Source organism: Seriola aureovittata, chromosome 4 (assembly GCF_021018895.1).
Source record: "Seriola aureovittata isolate HTS-2021-v1 ecotype China chromosome 4, ASM2101889v1, whole genome shotgun sequence".
Lineage (NCBI taxonomy): Eukaryota > Metazoa > Chordata > Actinopteri > Carangiformes > Carangidae > Seriola > Seriola aureovittata.
In genome coordinates this window covers 5811166-5833378 of record NC_079367.1, presented here as the reverse complement: position 1 = coordinate 5833378, position 22213 = coordinate 5811166, and the positions used below count along the sequence as shown (strand labels likewise).

The 22213-nt window shown below is 44.3% G+C and overlaps 2 long non-coding RNA genes across 2 annotated transcripts; one reads left to right on the top strand and one right to left on the bottom strand.

The window, feature by feature from the left end:
- Nucleotides 1-503: 503 nt before the first annotated feature.
- On the bottom strand, nucleotides 504-11601 carry LOC130168016 (uncharacterized). Its single transcript, XR_008827370.1, has 3 exons — nucleotides 11286-11601; nucleotides 8254-8360; nucleotides 504-2508 (listed from the first exon to the last, which is right to left on the bottom strand). It is a non-coding gene; the product is annotated as an uncharacterized LOC130168016 (long non-coding RNA).
- A 543-nt stretch (nucleotides 11602-12144) lies between these two features.
- LOC130168128 (uncharacterized) lies at nucleotides 12145-12695 on the top strand. Its single transcript, XR_008827386.1, has 2 exons — nucleotides 12145-12318; nucleotides 12625-12695. It is a non-coding gene; the product is annotated as an uncharacterized LOC130168128 (long non-coding RNA).
- Nucleotides 12696-22213: the final 9518 nt, after the last annotated feature.

The following is a 22213-nucleotide window of genomic DNA, read 5'->3' as shown; positions in this document are numbered from 1 at the left end:
TTGCTCTCTATTTTATATTGTTAAAGTTCTTATAAGTTTATTATTCTAAGTTATTATAAGGCTCCTTGTGCTCTTTGCAACTGGTGTTTATTGTTATAGAAATTTGAGATTATGCGCTATTCTATAGTCCATCCTTTTAATGCTTCTCAATGATAATGTGTGGTACATGATCCAAGTACTTCCTGTTCTTCCTTTAAATGCTGCTCTCTGGCATTCATCAAGCATCTCAAGTGTGTGTTGCAAAGTGCAGAGAAAACTGCACTGTTAGCAAACAATAGTTGGACTAAGGTATTTATAATTCTCTTCAATAATGCAACAAAAATAATAAAACTTCAAATTTCACCCTGCAATCACGGGCATAATCACATTAACATAATATGAGCTTGGTGCAGCAGTACTTGATGAGATTACTGGTGTTTTTATAAAGATAGAAACTATTGTGATGTATCACTCACTTGAGTAAAAATGACGTTTATTAATATGAAAATGTGTCAGATTGACATTTTGATATGATTTTTTGTTTACATTCCACCCTGGAGGCTTGGGGCAGATTTTATACAGCGCAGCGATATTGCCTGTGAAACACAGCCAACAATGTGTCACTGAAAGCAACTCAGAGCAAATAAACAGACGAAAGGAAGAAAGGAAAAAAAAAAAAAAGGAAAAGAGTAAAATGAGGGTAAAGGTATCTACAAGGACATGAACACGGGGAGCCGCAGACACATCTGGCCGAGGTATTAGACCCCTGCTGACCCGTCACTCGGCCAAAGCTAAGAGATGGATAACCCTGAACTGGCCTTGAGTCAAACACAGAACACACACACTTACATCCCCGGTTAGTTCTCTCTGCACCAGAAAGTGTCGTCCAGCCAAGCAACATACCTCGTCGGTCCACGCGGTCTTGTGCTTAGACACTTAAAACATTCACAGTCACACACACACACACACACACACACACACACACACACACACGTACACAGATATCGGTGTTGTTGCAATCCACAGGCGTTTTCATAAAGTTTCTTAAACTTTACTATCCGTATTACCACTTCTCCGTATCTGTTTTCATCCGTCCGTTGTTTCCCTTCCCATCAGCAGCTCCAGCTATGCGCTGTACAAACATGGTGTTGAAAAGCCATCCATCACCTCCTGCCTCCTACCACCCCCCCATCACCCCCCCAGCTCGAACCTCTCTTTCCTGTAGTTATGATTGGAACGAAGCAGAGAATTCTTGGGGAGCAAATAGCTAGAGAGGAGTATGTGGAGTTTAATTCGAGAGGATCTGCTTCCTGTACTTCTCGCTCTCAGTGGGGAAAGGTAGGATGGAGGAAGAGATGAGAAGGAAGGAAGGAAGGAAGGAAGAATCAATATAAGCCTTATTTGTTTATGTTTCTTTGTTTTTTAATCATCCTTCATATTTTCTTCTAGAGTCATGTTTTGTTCAGTGTCATATGTTTGGAGCTGTCTCCCACCACTGGCCCTTATCAACATGGACTCATACTTCTCACTCCTAATGATTTAACAGTTCATTTAATCACAGCAATTTAGCTCTTCATCCATCAAAGCCGCCCTGACAGACAGTGATGAAGTATGAAACGTCTGTCACTGCCGCTGCCAGGATCAAACCGTGGTGGAGGTTGATAGATCAATCTAGCTGTGGGCTGGATTTGGGGGGGGGGGGGGGGGGGGTTGTTTTCACACCGGGCCTGTCAAGCCGCTACGGCCCAGGGGCGAAGCAGGTGACGTATTCACATTGGCATCCGCACCCCGGGGCCAGAGCCTCAACCTGCGCTGACCCGGGCTCCTGTCAGACAGCAAGAACGACACAAGCAGATTTCTGACAACGGAAAATGACGCGGCTGCCACGGTGAAAGTTCTCGTTTAATGATGTTTGAATTCAGGGGCATTTGTTTTAGGTTTTTTGGTCAAAGTTTTTGAGCGTGATCATGTTTGAATCTAACGGGATGTTAATGTCTCAGAGGAGTGAATTTGTCTTTTCATCAGGCAGCAGCCAGCAGGTCCAAGTTTTTCACAAAAAACCTCATTCGTCCCATCCACATGATGGATCGGTGCTAAATCCTACAACGACATTCATGGTTTCCAGACAATGAATCCTAATGACTTTGGTGATCATGTGACTTTTCCTATAACAACATCACTCCTCCGTTTTTTTTCCACTTATCCCAGGGTTGGGTCGCAGTGGCAGCAGGTCAAGCAAAGTAGACCAGACGTCCCTCTCCCCAGCAGCGTTTTCCCGCTCCTCCTGGGGGATCCCGAGGCGTTCCCCGGCAAAATGAGATATATAATCTCTCCAGCAGGTTCTGGGTCCGCCCCGAGGCCTCCTACCAGTTGGACGTGCCTGGAAGACCTCCAATGGAAGGCACCCGGGAGGCATCCTCACCAGATGCCCGAAACCACCTCAACTGACTCCTTTGGACGCAAAGGAGCAGCGGCTCTACTCCGAGCTTCTTCCGGATGTCAGAGCTCATTAGCGTGTGGGCCCACCACCTGCAGGGACAGGCATCATACAGTCGGTATAAGTGGTTTTTAGTGAGACAAAATATGGTACAGGCATTCATGGTCCCCAGAGGGTGTCACACTGACTTTTGATGACTTTTCCTCTTGTGCCACTACAAGGTTTGCGTGTGGTTTTGAGGGGAAAAGCTCCACAAAATTTTCCATTTGTCCAATACCATGATTTATGAGCAAACACCTGCAGTATTCCCATCAGCCTCAGCTGTCCTAATTAGTAAATGCTAGCATGCTAAACCCACAACGTAAGCTTTGTAAATATAATACCTGCTTAGCATCGGCATGTTAGCACTGTCCTTGTGACTGTATTAATACACTGACGTTAGCATTTAGCTCCCAGCATCCCTCTGACCACAGCCTCACAGGGCTGCACTAGCATGGCTGTGGAGTCTTCTCATTTCTGAGGCACCTGAATCTCACAATAAATTCCCCATATAGTCATTGCAGTTTTTACAACCACAACTATTCTACTTGCAGCTCTTGATAATTGTCATGAGCAGCTCTGATTTGCCAGAGTTATTTCACTGATTGTTGTACTTAACCTTTAAAATGTTACACATCTACCTCACCTGGGGAATACTTGGTAGCATTTAACTCCCCCCCAATCAGTATAACAGACCTAATGGGAAAAAGCCATGTGGCCGACCTTGGGGCCAGGCTGTGCTGCATATCTTTAAAAAACACAAGTGAAATCTATTCGCCTCAGTGTCTGGGGCCGCGCTCAATAACCACACTATAACTCTGGGCCACAAAAGCGGTAAAAAACATAAAAAGCATTACAGGATATGCATTTAGCAGCGCTCTCCAGTCTGAACGGCAGCCATTGCGGACAGCCTATCCATCCTGTGTTTGCCGAGGCTGCATTAGTGTAATAAGACAAGGTCGCTATCACATTCCCCGCAGTCAATTCCCATTGTGAGTGTCCCTGGCCAGAGAAGGACAGCTGCCAAAGCTTCTCATCCAGCGGCTGCTCGTGTGTCCCGGACCATGCATGACGGAATCACACGGTTGTTGTAAAGAGTGAGAGGCAGACTGAGTTACCAGGCTGGAAGGCATTCTAGCCTTTGGCTTTTTCTCTCTCACACACACACACACACACACACACACACACTACATGCTGTACATACTCCATCAGCTCTTTGGCTGGGAGAGACAGAGAGTGTGTGTGTGTGTGTGTGTGTGTCTCTGGTGGTTGAGTGGTGGTATGTGTGTGTATGTGTGTGTCTGTGCATTCATCCATGCAATCCTGTGTATGTGAAAAGCAGAGTGGGTTTTACTATGCACATGCACACACACACACACACACACACACACACACACTCTCTCTCTCTCTCTCTCCTCCCTGACATACACACGCCTTCTCTCTTTTCTCTCCACTATCTCCCTCGCCCGGGCTCTCCTGTCGGGACGGCTGACAGATCCGACCTGGCACTTTGGACTTAGTGTTTTTCAATGCAGAAGGCAACTTAGCGGGTTTTCGTCGCAAGCGTCGAGCGTGACCCAGAAAAGCGTGAAACATAAAACACAAAGCTGTCTCACTTTGTCCATTTCTATGGCTCTCTTGCTCCTTATTCCTACCTTTCCTCCTCTTCTGCAGCTGAATGAGGTGAGGAAAAGTCAGAATGTGTAAGCTGGACCCTGTTGTGTGTGTGTGTGTGTGTGTGTGTGTGTGTGTGTGTGTGTGTGTCTGTTAGGTGAAATACAGCGGCAGAGTGCCTGTTATGACAGGGTAACAAGTGAGACTGGCCAGAAGCAACTGGTCACGGAGAGAAAGAAACACATGCACGCTGCTGCTCGACACACACACCTACAGCACATGACAAATTCGAATCACATGCCAACTTGAACCACACACACACACACACACACACACACACACACACACAACTGCAATAAATAAGCATGAACTGAGGGATTTTTAAGGAACAGAGTTGGAGGTTTTTCTAATGAGAAAGCCAATACTCTGGCTCCAAACCCAACATGGGACTGAAATATGTTATTGAGCTGTCCAGAGGGAATAAAAGAGATGGAAAGTTGACCCAGAATGGTAGGAGAAATGTACTGCCACAGCCAAACGTCTAGGTAAAGAAAATTAATCGTAAATTGTGTCACTAACCGCAGCTCCAGGACGTGTTTGAGTGCACACATCAGCGCTGGAGCTGCCTCGTAAAAAAAGACGGCTAATTTTGAGTGACAAGCGGCTCAACACTTTGCTAACCGAAATGCAAGTCAGCACTCAATATCAATTAGAGGAAATCCTAAACAGAGACAAATGAAGACGTACATGTGAGCACTATCGACAGGAACTCCAGTGACTCATTAGAGGCCCCCGCGAACTGTGACTACTCAAGGACCTGAAATGGCCACCGTGCACAGGTGACAGTCGGTGGCCTAATGAGAAGTGACGGGTAAATAAACTCCACCACTGCGGTGAGACAGGACAGACCGACCCAAACCACCGCTTCGGTTCCTCTCTTCATCGCGAGGAAGGGGGCCGACTAACGAATGCAATCTGTTGTCAAGTGTAACGGCTTCCTGCAGCCGCCGACATGCTTGTAAAAGCCACAATGTACACTAGCGAAGATCCAATGATGGTAATGATAACTTGTCAGACGTTAAGTGACACGTGGAGACGGACGGCTTTCCTACACATCCCCACACCCTTCTCCCAACATACACACTTCACGCACACATTTCTCAGATGTCATCGGTCGTGACGGGGCGGACGTGAGTCAGGATGAGACTAGGCAGAGTAGCCGGCTCTCCCGTTCGGAGAGCAGTGGAGGAATGTCAGGCTAAATAAACAGGGTGTCTGCCGGAGAACTGAACCAGCCCTCCCAAAAACCCCTCTACACTCCCTGCAGCGACAGAGGGTGGAGGGGCGGAGGCGGCGTGGAAAGGCACTTAACACTAAACAGCACTTCATATGCACATATACACACACGTCTGGGAACATGTAGACATACAAGGGTTTGAGTAGTATGGGTTTTGAAGGCAGATAAGATGTTAGTCTTTTATATTTTACCATTTTAGTCCAAAAAAGGTCAAAGGGTAAAAAAAAAAAAAAAAGTTCTTAGACTATCATGAGATGCTCAAGCTATTTTACTGATACACAGACTCATGATATAAAGATACAGATCTGACCCAATTTGATCATCATCTATTTTTTTTCCTCCCATTATAATTATGTTTTCTTTATATAGTCAAAGTTGAACTATGTCAGTGTGATTTTATATGATAATTTTATGTTTTTGTCATTTGTTTTTTATATTATCTGCTTAGAGTTGATTGAATTACTTGATAATACTGCATAATGTCCTGTTTACATGTTATCTCTGTCAGCGCTAAAATTGTGCCAGCCGTTAGCATTATTATGCAATATATTACACAATAACCCCCCCACCCCACCAAATTAAAGCATATGACAGTCATACAAGTCGCTAGTACCTCTCAAAGTAGAGATATTCATAAAGAAGTTAACATTGAGTTTAATTACGGATCTGTGTCCTAATATTCTATTCTAGTGATTTTTATTTTGTGGGTTTTTCAGAACTAATTACATAGTTGGGATATAATTCTTTGTGGGACTGTCCCTGTGAACAACAACATGATTTACTCAAATGTGCATTTACACACAGGGCTTCGTCTCCACCATCCTCTCTTCTTTCTCTGTGCAGGGGCTCAAACCAGAGCGCCAAAACAATTTCTACATTCAAATACATCAACACCACAATATATCATCCTGTGGTTTACAGAGCACATAAAGGAAGACGGCAGCTGCCCAGTGAAAACATACAGTTGCACATATCAAACACACATCTCAAACACACGGGGCCTGTGTAACGTCCCGAGCCAGTGGCTGAAACTGAGTAATGTTACAGGGAAAACAGTGAAAAACAGAGCAATGATATTTTTATGTGAGGATATGTCATCTCTTCGTCACTTGACAAGAAACCTCTGTGTGAATGTCTTAATGCAGTTGTGTTTACATACATGTGTTTGATAGCGCTGCAGGCATGTGTGGGTTATCAGTGTGTCTTCAGGTCACGGGGGTCCCTACTTTCTCTCCGTTTGACTCCCACACCACCGACTCTCTCCCCCTTGCTTCTGCTCTGTGTCTCTCTGGCACTAACTGACATATTTAGGCAAAGTCGTGACTAATCGTCTGCTTGAAACATCAGCTGAAAGGGTGTAAAAGCTCACAACCGAAACACAAGGCCGGGGGAAATGAGGGAATTCATCACAGCAGCGGTAATAGAGAGTTATATTTGGATTTACTGCTAAGACAGGGTGAGCGTTGTTATCCTCCCTGCTGTTAAGTGCTCAGTAAGTAGGCAAACGTCATATTGAAAACTGGTTCCACTTAGACACCTGAGCTTTAACCTAAATGACTCAACTATTTTTTATTCTTTATTCTTTTATAATGTATTCTTTTTTAATTCTTTGTTTGCACTGTAATCACACAGTATAGTGTATATTGTGTAGTACAACCATGGACTGTATATAAAGATGGACGTAGCTTCCGTGACATCACCCACAGGTTTCTGAAGAGCGGTTTTGAAGCTCGGAGTGAGCTGCACCGCCGTCGCCATCTTGGCAGTGGCTGACTCCTGCCTAATCCAAAAAGGAGCAAAGAGGTGGAGCATGTGTGGAGCAGAGACTTCGGTGCATGCTGGTTTGCGGCAAGCATACACTCCCTCGGTTATGCATAACTTTAAGCCTTAATAAAATTTAAAGGAGTGATTCATATAAAAATTCACCCCCCATACAGTCGTCATGAAGGAGGAAATTAGCTGTAGAGGCCAAAACCATGTTTTGCACCTGGCTGTAAACATGTTTATTTCTGCTGTAAAGTTGGACACTTTAACATGGGAGTCTATGGGGATTGACTTATTTTTGGAGCCTGTCTCTAGTGGTCATTTGAGGAACTGCAGTTTTTGGCTTCATCTTTCAGCCACAGAGATTTCCCCTTCCGTGCAACTGGCTTTGGCAGTAATGTATTCATACAGTATATGGTCAAGCCAATAAAAGGAATTTTGAAAATGGACCAAAACCTGCTTCACTTTTTACATTTTATTCACTGATTTTAGTCCAAAGAAACATGTTTCTTTTTTTCCCCACTTACACACACAGACCCAAGTCCCGTGGCAGTAAAATGAGACCCTACCTGATCTGATTAGACTGGGTATAATTTGGACCGAGGCTGACTCAGGTTCAAGGTTGGGGCTCTGATGGACGTATGAAGACCTCTAACATCAGTACAACAATGTTGGGTACAACTGGAAACAGCACAGTGATAACTTGACAAAAATAAAAAATAAGTCATTTCCAAAGCTTTAAACATCTCATGGCTTTTCTCAGCAGATGTAGCTGCTCACTTGTTGTCACTTGACCTAAGTGTAACATTTCGGTCACCTGACCTAAGGTGCTAGTATTTGTGGGCAGGGGCGAAGGCTGTTTTGTTAATAAATAAATAAATAAATAAAATGTTGTCTACAATACTCAGGACTATGTGCAATTCCCCTCTTTCTTCTACCAAACTCAGGTGTTGCTCCTTTAACTTAAAATTGATCATGTCACTTTTTGGATCAAAGGCTTGGGTCAAAAGGTCAAGTTCTGAAGAAGGACAGACGAGTGTAATGGAAAAAATATCTCATGAAAAGTACCCCCAGCACACACACACACACACACACACACACACACACACACACACACACACACCTAAATTAAGTCTTCAACCTCCAGTTTGTCTGTGAAACATCTTCATGACTATAAACGCCAGGACTGGGGGCGAGGCGGGAACATCCTTGAAGCGCACTTTCAGCAGCCTGGAATGAGCAGATAAGCAAAGTAAGTTGGATAAAAAGTGAAATATGGTAAGAGTCGACATGTAACCCGAGCCCCGCAGGCCCACCGCCCCGGGGCTGCACACAACAAGGTGAATGGGAGAATCCTAATGAAGCTGTGAGGACTCAATCAATACCAGCTCAGGATTGAGGGTGAGGGGGGGGGGGGGGGGGGGGGTGAGGGGGTGGGATCTGCAGGAATACACAGGATAGGAGAAGAAGAGAGGGAAAGATGTTTGAGGAAGGCAAAGCAGGAGAAGAAAGAAGAGGGGTGAATGGAGGGAGGGAGGGGGCAGGAAGGGAACAACACGAGACAGGAAGAAAAACAGAGGAAAGAAGGAGAGAGAGGGGAGGGAGAGGGGGAGAGGAGTAAAGAAAGGGAATGAGAGAGAATAGAGAGAGAGAGAAATAGAGAGAGTCAGAAAGTGACAACAGAGGGTTTGGAGGAAGTAAAAGAGAGAAGGGGATGGACAGAAGAATGTAAATGGAAAAGATGTTAGAGGAAAGGAGGAAGGTTGAAGAGAGAGATTGAGGGAAGGAAAAAACCACCAAGATATATGTGCATATACACACACATATATATATATATTTATATATACCTATACAGAGAGCGAGAGAGATGGAGAAAGAGATTGCATTGGAGGGAGGAGTGTGAGTTTAAATCGAAGACACTTAGAGAAAGCCCATTGATTGTGGTCACGGCTGGCTGGGCCCTTCTATTTGGTTAGTCATCTATTTCTCCTGTATGCTGAGATCAAGCCTTTCTTCTCCTCCTCCTCCTCCTCCGCCTCCTCCTTCTCTTTTATCTCTCCATCAGAGATGACTGGACCAGCTAGACCTGCAACTTTATTATGGAGAGGAGAGCAAACTTATAATTACTGCCTCCAACTTTCTATAAACAATTCCCCCGAAATCAGCAGGGGCCCGAGAAGGTTAACAAGTCGAGTCAACGTGAGCGCCGCCTGTGTGATGTGTCAGTAGTCAAACATACACTCATATACTGAAACACACAGGTCTATGAGGCAATATTGACCCTTTATTGACAGACAGCTTAGCCAGTGCTTCATATTATTTGACAATTGCCAAATTTAAAACATCAAAAAGCTTGGGTTGTGAAGCACGAGACAGAAGCTGATTTTCAGTTTCCAGAGCAGCACATTTAACCTTTTAAAAACGTATGTATTATAATATTATGACCCACATGCAGAGTAGCTGATGTAGTGGTTTCACGTGAGGCAGAACAGCGGGACACGAGACAAACCAGGATCTCTGTCGTCTGAAAGGCTGAATGCAAATACTTTGAATGGCTATTGCTAAACAAAGCAGAAATATCATTTAATATGATGTAATATTTAATAATTTAATTTTCGTTTTTTAAAGTCCTGACATCACCTTTTTCCACCCCAGTCACTTTGCACCTGTTGCACCTGTAACCACGCCCAGCAGTGATGTCACACTGCAGCACCCTGGAGAACACTTTTATCACTGTGACCAGTGAAGTTCAGCAAAAATCAAGATTCATAGCTGTTGTTAAGTCACTCTTGAAACCTGCAGACACTGACGTCTCAAGACAAATAACCAGCATAACTCTAAATTTGGTGTGTTGTGATCATGTGAAATCCACATTTAGACCAAGACAGCTGTCCGAGCCTTTAAAGATATAAAGTTTTGGCACAAATCAGTCAAACCCCCATCACACAACACACACAGGAATAATAACTTTTGTTCTTAAAGTATTATTTCTGTTCTCCTGACTCCATTCAGCAGAAGGTCACGGATGCAGACTGGGATCAAAGCGGCACGGTCAGCTGTATTCCATCACGAAATCATCCAATTAACATCAATAAGGCCCCGTGATCGGAAGGATGGGAGGAACGGACGAAGAGGAAGGGTGTTGGAGAGACGGACACGAGGCCGAGGAATGAGCAAAGACAAGAAACGTTAACTGTGTAAATACAGCAGTGAAAAACTGCAGTTATAATAGAGGTGGGACAAAGGGAGAAAGAAAGTGAAAGAGAGAGGCGATCGATAGAAAAAGAAGTGGCGAGATTAGAGAAGAGGTTGGATGGAGGAGGAGGAGGAGGAGGAGGAGGAATTCAGCAAGGTCACCAAAGACGAAGAGGCAGGAGAGAGAGTGAGTAAGAGAAGGAGAGGGGATTAGAAAGAGGGTGGGCGAGCACGGTGTATCACCTGATAACAACGCTGCTGAAAATCCAAAACTGTACTTTCAGGTATGAGAGGCCAGAAAAACAGTTTAAGTCAGTCTTGTTTTTATTGCAAAAGAAAATTGAAGTGGCAGCTATTGAGATTCCATCATGACTTGACAAGGTTGAGTTACTACTGCTGCTGGACTACGCTCACACACACACACACACACACACACACACACACACACACACACACACATTGTGGATGAGCCTCGACACCTTACTGCCCCCCCACCCCTTCACACTAATAAGCCTTTTGATCCCAGCTGAATAGATACATGTCCATAAACCCATGATACTGTGTCATGTGGTTACCAAAGTACTTAGCTATCTGAGCCATAGATAAATCACGTGTTAAGGGTGTGTGTGTGTGTGTGTGTGTGTGTGTGTGTGTGTGTGTGTGTGTGTGTGTGTGCGCACATGTAACCTCTATGGACAAAAACAGGTGAAACTTCCTTCCTTCCAACCCGCGTTATTGCGCAATTAAACAGGCACCGTGGACATGAGGAAATAGGATTACAATGCACACACACTCTCTCACACACACTCTCTCTCTCTCTCTCTCTCACACACACACACACACACACACACACACACTATGCATCTGGAGGAAGCATCTCAGCCAAAGTCATATACTGTTTACTATACAATATCCACTCTTCCATTAGAAAAGGTCCGTGTCCCTGAGATCAGGTCTTACCTTTTCCTATCTATCTTTGGACCTTCCAGCCGCAGGTTTTACACATTGGTGTGTGTAACTCACTTGCGTGTGTCTCTATGAGTGTAATCGTATTTGCATTAATGGCGTCACCAAAATGCTCACCGCCACAGTGCATTAGCACGGCTTGTGGCGTGTTAACACCCAGCGCTTCGGCATTAAGTGTCGATGAGAGATGATACGGCTAATACGTGTTTATGTTCTGTCAGACGGCTCGCTCTGTGAAAGTGTGTGTGTGAGTGTGTGTGTGTGTCAGAGAGAGAGTGAGTGAGTAACAAGGGCGTGAAAGTCCTCCAACCAAACTATGTCAACTATTTAATTCTGTTCCTCTGAGAGCCGGGGCATCTGTCAAACAGAGACTACAGCTGTCCCCTGCTTCTCAAGCTTTCCCAGAATCCCCGCCTGTGTCTCTCTGTGCACTGCGAGATCTGCTCGGGGTTGGGAATTATCACCTTACAGAGTAACACACTGCGGTAATGTGAGTCCTTTTTTCAGTAACGAGTTATGTTTGAAATTCAGTTATTACTTTACAGTTGCTACCACTGCTCCTTTGATGTGAAATTCTTGGGGTCAGCTTCTCTCATATTAGATTTGGCCACTTTAGCAACTTATTGGGCAAATCTTTATTGCCCTCCCTTGAATAGAGTGTTTCTATTTATGGCACAGTCAACACAACAGTGTCGACTGTGGCTTATCAGGTTGAAAAACAGCTTATATTAAAGCTAATTATGGTCTGTTAAATTTAGCTTGACTTCATTTTTTTGGGCATATACAGCTGTCATGTCATATAAATATATATATATCTATATCTCTCTCTGTACAAAAGGGACATAGACCATTATCGATTACTCTGGGTGCGTGACGGTGATCGGCGGCGGATACGCGCGGCGCATCGGGAGCGAGCGCATGCGAGCCTGAAGACGGCAGAAAGTGCAGAGTGGAGAGAGAGAACGGAGGCTGCCAGTCAGACACTAATTGATTTCATCGTTATTGTGTGCCTGCGTCCGTGAGACCTGTAAGTCGTATTATTTATGTTGCTAGTTCATTATCCTTGTTTTCATAAGTTGATAATTATAGACACCTAGCTTGGAGCTGCTTGCTAACTTAAAGCATATGGTTGTTAATTGGTCAGCTAGAAGTGGATGTGTAGCTACTTATTTGTTCTGTATTTAAGTTAGTGAGTTTGCTGTTTATGCTAACTAGTTATACTACATATACAGAAAGGTGTGTGTTTGTTACAAATATTAAAGGTGCATATATCATATATGTTTGTGCGTGTAATGTGGGCCAGATAATATGTTTTTTCCTTTCTTTTGGACAGAACCATTCACACAAAGCTGTGCCCATGTTCTGTACTGTTGCCTGAACCTATTAAACAGTCAAATCAAAGAAGAGTTGTCAGCATCTGTGTTTTGACAGACACACCTGGGGCGAAGATAGAAATCAGGATCAACAAACAACAATTAATACAGTCCTTTATTACAACCTTCAGTAACACTCTCTCTCTCTCTCTCTCTCTCTCTCTCTCTCTCTCTCTCTCTCTCTCTCTATCTATATCTATATATATATATATATACTGCTGACATGATGAAGATGAAGATTTAAATTGGCTTGTGATGTATTCTGGCAACTTTTCAAGCAAGTTTTAGCCACTTTCCATTGAAAATACACTGGTTGATATCATCATGCACTTGGCTTGTTTGCAATCACAAAAGTTTTGAGCGGCACTCGGCCCAGGATGCAGCGACAGTGACCCTCGCAAAATACAGTCGGAGGGGAACTTGATGTCTTAGTGGAACATTTGCACACGGGCCCCACAAAGGGCACACCACAAATAAAACAGCAAAGACACACGTGTAGGTTGCTAGCTCGGTGGTAGTCGGTTCCTGTAGCGAAAGGGATTGTGAAAATGGTGACGGGCAGGGGAGGCAGAAAGGGAGGAGAATGCTGCCTGAGGTAGAAGCCCAATGGCCACAGACTAAATCTGACCTAACCACGACCACAGGTGGCAGCGCTAAAGAAAACACTTGCAGGCCCTGTTAGCTGTAGCATAGGAGCTACAGGTTGGCTAATTTCAGCCAAAAAAAAGGAAGAATAGATTTAGAAAAAGCTCCATATTTAAAATGTTGTGTCTGCTAAACTTGTTAGGTAGTCACAAACTCTGAAGAGATGTAATTACTTTTTCAGCGAGTAATTAATTACATTTTTTAAGTAACTTGCCCAGTGCTGCTAGCTAACTGACTGCTAGCATGCTGTGCTACCCTGTGTGATAAATATCTACTGGACATTCACATTCATTGCACATGTTTCAGTCTAAGCTGGCCGCAGGTATACACACCCACAGACACACTGTGTCCACTTGAACATAATTCCTTCAAGCCAGCAACGTTTACAAAGTCCAAATCTTGTCATGCTCCCATTATGAAGGCTACATGTGTATGTGCATGTGTTTGGACATGTATGTCCAACATCACCTTCCTATGCTCTTAATTCACTCGCTGTATTAGCGTAATGTGTACGTCTGTGTTAATGGTGTTATGTCTCATAACAGTGATTTGTTATGATGGGGATGTAAACTGTGGCCTGACGGAAGAGGAGGGGATGTGTGGAAGCGGGGATGGTGTAGAGAGAGAGAGAGAGAGAGAGAGTGTGTGAGCAGTGCATGAGCATCCACATCTGTCCTCTCCGGAAAAATCTGCTTGTGTGTGTGTGTGTGTGTGTGTGTGTGTGTGTCTTGTGACCAGAGCGACAGGCGGATGACTCACCATCAGGAGATGACAGGGTCAGGACACATCTATTGGGGGATGATGACTTCATTACCTCTTGAAAGATAGATGGAAACATCACTCCATCTCTTCCTCCACTCTGGGTAGAGTGTAAACCTCTTCAAGGAGCAAACAGAGGAGGAACCATTGAATCATACTCATCATAATACTGCAGGTTTTTGTTTTTTTTCTTCTTGTCTTGACCTATGCTGGGGGGGCTCCGCAGGGCGTGCTTTGTCTGCCGTAGCCATTGATTTACTCTCATTGTTTCGCAACCTCCCCACCTCTTTTAGCAGGGACGGGGAAAACAAAAGCAATGGATTTGTAATAATAATTCAAAACAGTGGCATGGATTTTTGCTGTAAAGCCAAGCTCACTGGCAGAATTGAGACTTATTGATCTTATACCCATGGCGCTTCTCATTGGCATCAACAACTGAAAAGAGCATCAGAATTTATGTGGGGTGGGGACCGGGGACACATAAGAGCTGCGCCATTATTCCACCCCTTTCTTTTCTCACTTTTACTTTCTCTCTATTTGGCTCCTTCACTCTTTTTGCCATTTGGCACTTCAGCCATATTTTACCCCTGACACTTCTATCTTGCCATCATAAAATCGGTATTAGACTTTTTTCTTACCAGGCCAGGACACTGGAGCAATTTCTCTGCTTTCTTTCATGCATTGTTGAATGAATTTATTGTAAATTAACAATAATCCTCTTCGAATATAGTAGAATATTCTACCATTATCTGAAATTTTGCTGTGAAATCAATACATTTCAAAGGTATACCTGTGATTATTGGCTAAACCGTGTCCTGGATTATCGCAAAGCTTCATCCAAACAGAAGAAAATGGCAATAAAATAGAAATATTGGCAATGTAATAAATAGTAAATATATTCTGGGATCTTAAAATGTCAACAGTGGAAACAAGGAATGAATTGAGGTATTTTGACAAAGAGAAAACGCCTCAAAGACACAATGATCAACAGTGATTACATCGCTCCAGTTCAAGGTGAGTCAGATACAGCTGAAACTATCAAGCATGTAACTGGGAAATGATTTGAAGTGAAGGTGCTGCCGGTCTCGGTGAGTGGCAGACTCATTAAGGTGCTGTCTCTGCTTTGTTAAGTCAAGACTGAAATAGCCCCATTAACCTGCTGGTTTGATGGGAGGTTATTGCTTTTGAGAGCTCTCATGTTCTTTCTTTTACTTGACCTTGAATGGATTTAGACTTATTTAATCCTCTCTTTCAATTTGTGACTTTCTATTTTTGACATTATACGATGTGATGTAACGTGAGACTTCTCTCTCTCCTTGAACTACAGTTGTTCAACAGAAGTGCAGAGATGAAAAACCTCATTACAACATGCCCATAATCTTCTTTCTGGACCTTCACTGTGATGCTGATGTTTTCACTCACGCGTTCAAAAAGTGACAGAGGTAGTTGTCTGCAGAATGAAGATAAGAGTTCAACCCGTGACTACTAAGGCTACATCCACACTATGTTTTAGTTTTGAAACGCATCTCCTTAGCTGCATTTACACCTGGCGTCCACACTACTCCGGAGCATAAAGCTGAGACTTTTGGAAACGCCACTGTACCTGTTTTACTTTGAAAACTCTGGGGTTGAGTTTTAGTCTGGACGGGCACAAATGGAGACCTTTGGAAAAGATGGCGTAGACACGGTCGCTCCTTGATTGGGTCTCATCAGCCTCGATCTGATGGATAACTTAATACAAGCGTTATTGACTTCTTGTCTTTGCTAACAGCTGTTGTGCACTTAAATTCAAAATTTTAACACTACAAGTGCCTTTTCAGTTTAGTTTGTAGTATTTGCTGCAACTAATCAACAGTAGAGTAGACAATCTACTTCCTGTTCCCACCCGCTCACGCATGCCCAGTGCAGGTGAATGGTTCTGCATGTATGCGTTGTCAGGTGTGATTGTTTCTGATATGGAGCTAAAACGGTCGTCTGGATGGAGATCATTATAGTTTTAAAGCGCTGTTTTAAAATGAGAATGTATAAGTGTTGTTTTAGCGAACTGGCTGTCAGACTGTTGGTTTCAGAAAGCGACAAAAGCTGTTGGACACACCTGAAGCTCACCCACACCTTAAATCTCAGACCTTCCTCTGAGTTTGAGGAAGACAAACCAAGCATCAGAGATACACATTACTCTTATTATTTTTCAGGTTTAAGCTTCATGCATGGCTAATAACCTATTAAGATTTTGATTCCATCTCTTCTGTGCCAGAATCACATGCGAGGTCCATAAGTGACAAAGAGTGTGCAGGGAATCTGAGTTAGGCTTCTCGCTCGCTCTGTCTCTTTGGATCTCTCTCCCTGCTTGTCACTGTCTGGTTCTGTGAGAATGAAATCACGCCGGCTGTATTGGTTTTCTGGAACACTCCTCAGCTCCAAATGGGAAGGTCACCCACAACGCGGACAAGAGAGATTCAATTTAAAATCTGTACAGCTCACTGAGGAACACTCACCCTGTGCAAGTGTGTGTGTGTGTGTGTGTGAGAGAGAGAGATACTGACATGCACCCTTCCTCACGACCGACACAAAGCCATCAGGGCAATGCAATCTCCTCACATCAACATTTGACACCACAGCTATGGTAAATTTCTCCAGGCATCACAACAGAACTGCAAATGATGTTGGTGAAAGTCTCGGAAGTTTCATTGTAGACCGCAGAAATCAACGTCCTTATTTGTCGTAAACACATGATGCGTACTAACACACACACACACACACACACACACACACACACACACACACACACACACCCTCTTCCACAGGGCCCAGAGTGGCGCCGTCCGGGGCCGTGGTGGAACAGGTAGTGTCGCCCATGGGTTGTATGCTCAACCCACCAGGGGCCAATAGGGAGATTGTCCCCCTCGGCCAGGAACCTGCCCACAAAGACAGGAAGTGGAACCCTTCCACCTGATACCGCAGCACTGCAGGGCCCCAGGGGAGAAACATTTCAGTGTGTCGCCCGTGATGGATTAGCTGCTATTCCCAAAATGTGTTTACCTAGGCGCACACAGACGGCTAGCAGCAGGCTGCTCCGCATACAATGGAGGCAAACAAGGCGAGAGTGTGGCTGTACGGCGAATAAGGCCATGCTTCAGGAAAAACGCTGCAAGTGAAGCGGTGCAAAGGCACGGGAAGGAGTGGGAGGCTTTGGAGTCATTACTCATTGTTGTGCGTTGTCAAATGAGATTAACCCTTTCATCTGTTCGAGCCAAGCAGCCACAGAGCAGTTCTCACTCCAGTGGCAGCCCGGCTCGTTCGCCTTTCTTCTCTCCCTCTCTTTGATGCAGTTCCAGTCCAGCAAACAAACTCACCAAGTCCTTTCATCAGGCGGCAGTGTACCATAAAAAAATGACTGGTGCGGCCTGCGCAGCAGCAGGCTGAACCACATTCAGCATCATGGGTCAGAGTCCAACGCAGGACCTTTGTCACAGGTCAAACCCAACCCCCACCCACCTGTCAGACCTGTCACTCACAACTATGAGATGTCTAATGAGAATACAAGGATGAAAAATAATAATTGGAAAAAGTTGCTTAATGTACATATGTATGGGAATATTGTACCGATGGTGCTGTAAAAATAAATCTGAATATCACACAGCATACTGCAGAGAAGCACGGCGTCCATATAACATTGTATAACACATTTTGACAGCACCATATGTTATGGCAGCCAAATAATATGACAATATGAAACTAGTATAATAAAGAAATGTACTTTAGTAATTAGAGTCATCACTCATGGCTGCTACAATTCTAAAGTGCTGCAGTTGGTTGAAAACTGCTCAAACCTTCCTGCCACAACCGATCAACACGACGAAAAACTATGGGACACTGTATCATAATATTGTAAGATATTAAAGAGAAATAGCTCGCGCTGCAGGTGTTGCATTGCACCAAATGTGTTACGTTTTAGAAAAGTAGTTACAAATAAAATGTATTGGGCTGGTGAGTGAAATCTCAGATTGCAGATAAACCCAAAATGATCAACATGTCTCGACACCACCAGAGGTAAGTGAGAACATGTCCTTGTGTGATTTGATTGAACTGACCCTTTCAGATCAAGAGCCAGCACATGCCCCCCCCCTCCCCCTCCCTGTGATCCATCCACAACCCTCTACTTCATCACATCTTTCTCTCGTCTCTCCTCCTGTCGTCTCTCCTCTCAGCAGCATGTTGTACAGTCTGGGTCTCACTCTGGGGGCTGCATACTGTGTGTATGTGCCGGGGATGGCAGACAGGCCTGACCCATTTACCAAACGCTTTTATCCCACCCCCACCCCCTCATCCTCCCCCTCCTCCTTCCCTTCGTCTCTCTGTACCCACCACTGGCTTGCTGTATATTTGTATGCATCTCTGTCACTGCGCCGTGTTTGGTATGTGTGTCCATGACGTTCCATTCGTCTGTCCGTCTCATTTTCCCTCTCTTTCTCTTTTTTCCTCTCTAGAATGATGAGTGAGGTCCTTAGCCATTCGCATTCGAGAGGTTGTTTCTCAGGGTTTGCCACACACACCCACACACACACACACACACACACACACACACACACACACAATCCCAATCCCTGCTAGACACACTCAGACATCCAGTGTGTGCAACAACTAAAGATAGAAGGCAGACGCAGGCACACACAGAGACAAGTGTGGATAATAAAAACACAAATATCACCGGAGACGGGCAGTGGACATCACGGTGTGTCTGCGTGTTACGGCATGCACAGTGACACACACATTTAAAGAAAAAATGCAGCAAAGACACACACACACACACACACACACACACAAAAGAGAAGACTGTGTGCAGTGAAGTTAAAATGTACAAAGTGTTTTTCATGGAGTCTGTGCTTGTGTGTGTTGTGATGGATGACCGACTAAACGAGCCCTTGATCGAGAAATGAGACAGTAATGACCAAACTCAATTAGCCCGGCTGTGTGTGTGTGTGTGTGTGTGTCTGTGTGGGGTAAAGCCTCTGGCCCGTCACTTAGAGCGCACAGAGACTCATAAATCCTGATTATTTTAGCTAACAAGAACTCGTTCCCGTCTCGATAAATCACAAACAGGTAAGTGCACACACAAGCAGCATCAAACTGTACAAGTACACTCACACTCGCATAGAGACTTGCATGGTAGCCCGGTTGTTTGCTTAAGTAAAGGGCTTAATAAAGCCTCACATCTGAGAAAACACACCGGTGGCACAGTCTAGACACTGACAGACAGGACACACACACACTGCAGACCCCAATTAGCTGACCCTACACTTTACATACACACTCTTTTGGTTTTTCTCCCTCTCACACATCCTCTCCTCTGTCACCTCATCTCCCAAAAATGGCTCCCCATGTGCTAAGAATATCACTCTCTGAGCTCTAAGAATTTTGGGTAGCTTTTCACACAAACGCTCTACTTTTCTTTTAGTTTGTAAAAAAAAAAAAAAAAAAAGCTTTATTGGAATAGTTTGACACTTTCTTGCAGAGAGTTCAAGGTCCCATATTGTATAAAGTGAGATTTCCATGTCTTCTTTTATTATAAAGCAGGTCTAGGTTTCTATATTAATACTGTGAGAGTATCAAAGCGCTCAGAAAACAGTCAGCCAATCAGAAGAGAGGCTCAGAGCCTCCTCTCCTCTGATTGGCTCACTGCCCTGTTACTAGAGCGCCAGAGAGATGGCACCAATATATCTTCGCTTTGAATGCAACTCAGAAACCGTGTAAAATATGGGAACTATAAATGAGAAAATACCACTCTCACATTGTATCTGCTAAATATGATGCTATAGCTAGCAGTTGGCTAGCTTAGCTTGGGGGGAAACAGCTAGCCTAGCCGTGTCCAAAGGTAACAACCTTTAAAGCTCACTAATTAACACCCATTATTTAATTTGTTTAGTCTGTACAGCAACCTAATTGGAAAGGCTGAATTGTATGAATTAATTATAGTAGTGTAGAGCTAAGACAACCCACTGTGGGAATCTGGAGTCGGTTTAGTGGCGGTATTAGCCTGAACCCGAGCTTCTCCCTCTGGTCACCACTTGGCCAAGTCTGGTAGCTGTTGTTCCTCTGAAAGCTCTTCACAACATGAAATCAAATCTCTCTCTTTAACTCCTCCGACCTGTGGCTATAACTGTGGTTTTGGAGAGAGGAGAGTCTGGGGCTGATTCCATGAGGTTAACGTCGAACAGTAACCACAGCCTCTCCCTCCTCTTCCATCTTTGCTTCTGCTCGGCGTTGACCACAATGCTGCTCAACTACTGTCTCAGCTGTCAGTCATATGTCTTCCCATCATCTCTCCAACCAACACACATATCAGGGTTTTTGTGCAGTCACTGTGTTGCTGCTGTTGATACCCGACAGCTTGGGCGTGTTTGGAAATCTATACGTGGGATTTTGTAGCCAGACTGGGTCAAGTGGACATTGTTCTGGGGCCAGATAATCACACTGCATCAACCAACACCCAGTACATTCACCTTTATCTGTTTTTACTCTTCTGCTCACACACACACACACACACACACACACACAGACACAAACACACACACACACACACACTGAGAGACATGGGTGTATAAGCCAAAGCCGGAGGCAGCGTAACAACATCAAAGATTGAGCGAGTTGTGGCAGGAGGAAATTGCTGCTCCACCTCGGTCTGGCGGGATGACATCAGAGGCGTGGGTGGTAGAGGGGTGTCAGGGCCTCGGTGAGAGAGGGCAGGACAAGAGGGGGGAGGAATCAGGCCGGCCAGGGAAGGTTAGCTCCTATCATTAACAACCCTGACGTCATGGCATAACATGGGAAATGGCCTGGGAGAAGGTTTGGATGTGACCGGGGAAAGTTTGGGAATAAATTTGCATAGACTTACGCGGTTCGCCTAAACTTTGGGATTGAGATGTGAACTGAAGTTTAGGGTGTGACTCAGCAACTGAGGGGAATGTGACTTGTAATCCACTGGTCTTGGAGTTCAAATCTTTTTCATACTTGACACTATTTTCATGTGTCTCCATGAAACTGTATATCAGACTTTTGGGTAATCCAAGTGTTCATTATAAGCTACTTAAATCCATACAATTCACAACTTCCTAAAAAATCTGCTTCTCTAAATTCATACCATAGCAAAATGAAAACTCCAGCCCCAGCAGATGACATTTCTAATCTCACCACAGCATCAACTGCGTACCTTTTTATTCACCAGCAAATGGCCATTTACTGCCGGGACAAATATAATGTCCATACACTGCAAATGTAATTTACCCCGACTCGCTCTTGTTATTGCATTTTTCCAGTCAATAGTCTCGTGATTCTGATGATTCCGAAAGGAGAAAGGCAGGTTGAGCACGCCGAGGCACTTTTGAAAATGAGTTGTACAATTGATATCTTGTCAGCGTTGTATTATGTTCCTAATGATGATGATACATGACTTGATGTCTAGTGTTGGGAGGAGCAGGCACTCAAGGTTTTTACTTGTATATAAATGTATTGACTATGTGCCTTGCCACTGTAGCACTGTTGACTAAGTGGATAACTGATGGGAGCAGGTGGCCCAGACCGGGGCTTTGGTGAATTTTGTGGAACTAATGCGCCATCTAGTGGTGCTGGAAGAGAAGAGTTCTTTTCTCTTTGGTGCTCAGTCATTTACACAGTCACAGTGGTGGGACAAAACTGGGGCTTTACTTTGACTACTCTATGTGATGCAATTCTAATTAAATTTGTATTTTCATACGAGTACATGTTATTTGGATCGTATTTTTTGCTACAGCTGTAGTTACTAGTTCCTGTATAAATGTATAAAAAAAAAGAGTTCCTTAAAGAAAAACCTGCTCCAGAGTGCATGTGACCTGCGACTGGAGCGCTGTTCACTTTTCAAACGACAATAACCTGAAGCAAACAGCCAAGACGATGCTGGAGTGGCTTCAGGGCAAGTCTCCGACCGTCCTTGGGTGGTCCAGTCAAAGCCCAGATCTAAACCCCATAGGACATCTGCGGAGAGACCTGAAGAGGGCAGTTCACACAAACTTCCCATCCAATCTGACAGAGCCTGAGAGGATCTGCAAGGAAAAATGGGTTAAACTGTCCAAATCCAGGTGTGCAAAGTTTTTAAAGACTTACCGCGGAAGA